This window comes from Mus caroli, chromosome 1 (assembly GCF_900094665.2).
Source record: "Mus caroli chromosome 1, CAROLI_EIJ_v1.1, whole genome shotgun sequence".
Lineage (NCBI taxonomy): Eukaryota > Metazoa > Chordata > Mammalia > Rodentia > Muridae > Mus > Mus caroli.
Window position 1 is genome coordinate 163531340 of NC_034570.1, and position 4716 is coordinate 163536055.

Here is a 4716-nt window from a genome sequence, read left to right on the forward strand (position 1 = left end):
AGAGACTCTGCCTAAGAAATGTATTATGGGAGCAAGCTACAAGGACAAAGTTTACACGTGAATGCCTATGTTACTCTGGGAGCATATGTCAAGTACACCTAACTCACCAATACAGCCAGCAGGACAGAGAGAATGGCTATAGGTAATTTTAAATATGGTTAGGTATGATAAAGCGAATTGCAGATGGACCATTGCTATTTGACAGAACAGGACCATTTTATGATCCACTCAAAATAATGCTATATGATGTAGCCCAAATCAGTCGAAAGGCAGCAACATGCCCAGCTCTGACTAGCCCACACTACTTCCTTCCTGCACCCATTCATTCCTATACCTCCCTCTATTATTAACATTAATTACAAAAAGAACTTTTAAAACATGTATTTAGATTTCTTTACTTTTTTGTTCTTTTGTTTGTCAAAAGGAACTCTTCCTTATAGTATGCTCTTAAATGCTATTTCAGATAGACTTATAGCCCTATGGTCATGAGTGGAGACCTAAGGACAGGAACAGAGAAGCAACTAGAAGTTCATCTCATGAGTTTAGGGGAAAATGGGTATTAGATAGAATGATCCCAAAAGACAAAAGGCATTTTCCCAATCATCTGCAGGGAAAACTTTTTTCTTTAAATACTAATTACCGTATATTTCCTCCAAAGTGGTAACTGATTTTACCTCTTCAACATCTGTCAGCCTATTTAATTTTGACATCAGACCTGTGAGCTAAGTAGGGAAAGTGTCATTATTTTATCAGCTAAAAAAATGAGGATTCAGAAAGCAGGTAAGTAATATAGCAGAAAGTGCAGGACTCGCACACTTCATCTCTACCCAGTGTTTCAATCCAACAACCCATCACTAGCACATTACGTCACTTCTCATAGAACAGAACTGACCTTTGGAGTGGCTTGCATCCTTAGAGAGTTGTTTCTTGAGTCCTTAAAGCTAGTATATCTTTCACTTAAATTGAGAATACCAACACAAGGTGAAAGGAGGCAAGATAAATTTGGAAAGTGATTCTTTCGATTACCTCCCTCTATTATTAACACTAATTACAAGAAAGAACTTTAAAAACATGTACTTAGACTTCTTTACTTTTTTGTTCTTTTGTTTGTTTGCTTTCAAATAAGGCTTCTTTCTTGGATCTCTCAACAGCAAACTTTAAGACCCACCCTGGGTCAGGACAAAGTGGGAATTGAAGCAACAGCTTCTGAACACTAGAGGGCACCCAGGCACCAGCATCACTTTTTCTGCAGTAATTTGTGCCAGGAATGGTACCTACCTTTGGAAAAATTCAGGTCAGGTCCACATCTGGCTAAAGATCCTTTCATTGTTCTATAAGCCAGGTACAGAGAAAACAAAATTGTTCCAGCTCTGAATCAGATGGTTAATTCCAGAACTCAAAAAGAGACTAAAATCAATGTGAGATTTGGAAAACTGAATAGCTATGACATTTAGCATATTATCAGAGTGATCTAGGGTTCTTTTGTGCCAAAAAATCTGAATTAGAATACCTTTGGTTGAGCCAAGGACGCCATGATTAAAAAAAAAATCTCTTTTCGGGTGACTGATCTTTGCTTTTGTGAGGTAGCTATTAGATCACTCTCAGCTGTACCCCAAGGACAGGACACGCTGTACTGCCTTCTGAATGTTCTCTTGCCCAATCTCAGCTTGAGTTCTTTCTGGACATAAAAAAAAGAGAAAGTATAGCACTAATAACTTCTTCCCCTTTATTTTCTTCTTCTTCTTCTTCTTCTTCTTCTTCTTCACATTCTTACAAAGCTTTTCATCTCAAAATATTAGTAATTTATTTGTGTATTTATGCATTTAATCTCCACCTTTCCTGTTGATTGATGGTCTCCACAAAGTCATGCCTCCTGTCTGGTAAGTTAACCACTGACAAGCAAAAACATAAAGCAATTGAGTGCTTATCTGCTTGTATGTATGTGTGAGTTGGAGGAGGCTTCTCTCTTCCTGTCTGTTGTTTTCTTCTTGCCCCTCTCCTTTCTTTCATTAGTAACAGTGTGACAGTCCTTCCCTGTGGCATAGATTCCATCATGGACTTCGTTTCCTAATTTTTGTCCCTTATCAGTCTCCATGTTTCTTCATCTCATATACTATTTCCACTTCTGAAGCTAAACACACATATTTATTTTTTCCTATAGCCTAACTCATTTACTTCAACACACACACACACACACACACACACACACACATTTTTCTCCACTTTTTCAGGGTAATTCTTCCAACTCCCTCTAAGACACTCCTCATTTGAACCTTGTAGCCAAAGTATGGTCTCTTATATCGTCATCATTATGGTTAACAACTTTTAAGAGCTTTAATTTGCTAATAGAGCTTTCAACACATGGAACCTGGAGGTGAGCCCTGGATTCCATACGCGTCCTGTCTGGGCAGGAGTGGCACCATGCCCTCCCTTGTCCTGGATGCTGCAGCTCCTCATGTAGTCAGAGACTGCATTAGCGTTTTGGCTGACACACACATGATTGGATCATTATTAGCTTGTAGCCAAGTGAAGCCTCTAAGGGTTTTATTTTATTGGGGGGGGCGGTTGTTTTTAATATGAAGACTTCTGTTAATCCAGATCTCTCCCTTTCTCTTCTGTGCAGTTGGTGTTTTAAATGCAAGTTTTCTATTTGTCTCTATTAAATTTTATTTAATCTTTGTAAGTTTGGTTAGTGCGGTGCCCTTTCTTCCATCTGACCCTTTTATGTTCCCCAGTTCTTTCTATGAATCTATGAATCAACTAAATTTGTGAAGGAAGAAAGCACCCCTCACCACGGCTTGAAAGAGATGAAGGGGATGGTCAGAGAAACCGGGAACATCATTGTGGTTTTGATAAAATAATCACTCTGCTCCCTCTCCGGTCACAGAGTGAGCCGCCGCTGACTCATTTGCACCAAGCTTTTGCTCCAAGCTCCGCACCCATCCCCTATGCTCTGGGTAATTGGATTTCAGTGGGTTGGCTTCCAGAATCTACCACAGCCTCCTTATGACAGCAAATATGTACCTCTGGTTTGCTTGGGGGAAAAGCAAGGCCAGCAAGACAGGCACTAACCAGGAGGTCTGGGACTGACTTCGAAGACAAAGCCTTGCTAAGAAGATCTGGTGACTAAGGACTCTGAAGAGGTATGTCCCTGGATCCAAATATGCCCAATGTAGTTCAGTGGAAACCTGAGTAAACCCGATTAGGAGGGAAAGAAGGAAGGAAGGAAGGAAGGAAGGAAGGAAGGAAGGAAGGAAGGAAGGAAGGAAGGAAGGAAGAAAGGAAGGAAGAAAGGAAGAAAGGAAGATAGGAAGAAAGGAAGATAGGAAGAAAGGAAGGGACTGGATGGGTCAGATATAATATTGTCAATAATTACAAATTTTCTTTCTTTATCACCGATATCTCTCATGATTGCTTGACGGGTACATTCTATAAAGGAAGTTAATTATACACATTATGTGCCTAAAAACATTAACCTGACCAAGTACCTAGAACATCAGAAAGATAAATTAGTCCCCGAAAATGGGGGTCACAGAGGACAAAAGGCAAAGGAAAGAAATAGAGCGTAGAGGTAGAGAAGGGGAAAGGCTGCTGGGAAGGTTAAACTAAAATGACTTAGTAGAGAACATTAGGAAATCTTTACTATGTAGATGAAAATGACTTTCAGGTTCCAGGAAATGTGAACCCTTCCCTGGCCTGCGATGAAAACTGAGGAGGTGGCTGGATTCTGAATATGATTCTGAGCCAGTGGAAGACTTCACTTCCAAGAACTTCAGGGAGTGTCCCATGATTCACTTTTCTTCAAGTGCAGATGGAATATGATGGCCCTTCCCTCTTCTTCCTGGCTGTCCCAAGCCTAGCATTGTCCCCAGAAGAACCCAAGTATTATTTCTTCATTGCATGATTCAAGAACTGTGTTGAGACCCTGAGCTCTGTCAGCCATGAAATGGCACAGAAACGGTACTTATGGATCCTGAAAAAATTAACACAAGAGAAACAGCTTGCAGGACTCAGAGAGTTAGTGTTGTTGTTGATGATTGTGTTTGGTATGGTTTGGTTTTACAGATTTCACCCCCAATTATTTTCGTGCTTGTTCATGTTCCTCTTATCACCAGACTATGAACCCTCCAGTGTGAGAAGCTATGCTTTATTCATACAAAGTCAACTAATTTGCTTATGTAATTATTAAATGCTTACTGTGCTCTGACCTGGTAATACCCAGGCCCTGTACACCTGAAGCCTAGCATATAGTAGTGGATGAAACGGGTGGACAGGAACTGAACTACTCAGAGAGTAAGTTAATAACCAGGACAGTTATGATGTGTGATTCTTGCTGCTATGGAAACAGCATCAGCTGGGTGTGGTAGCTCATGCCTGAAATCCCAACATGTCTTTTTCTTAATTTGCAGTGAGAGGCACACTCAGTGAGTGACCAGGGCTTTGTGGTTGTCTGTGAAGGGGAATGTAAGCATGACTGAGAACACAGGGTGAGTAAATACGTGGGAGGCTCAGACAGTGGTATTTCCAAGAGTTCTCGATGCTCTTATAGAGTAGTACCCAAATTTACTTTATTGCTCACATCTGTAACTCTGAATCCAGGGGATCTTCCATCCTTTTCTGTCTTCTGTGGAGTACACATTCAGATATGCACGCACATGCATGCGCGAGTGCACACACACACACACACACACACACACACACACACACACACACACA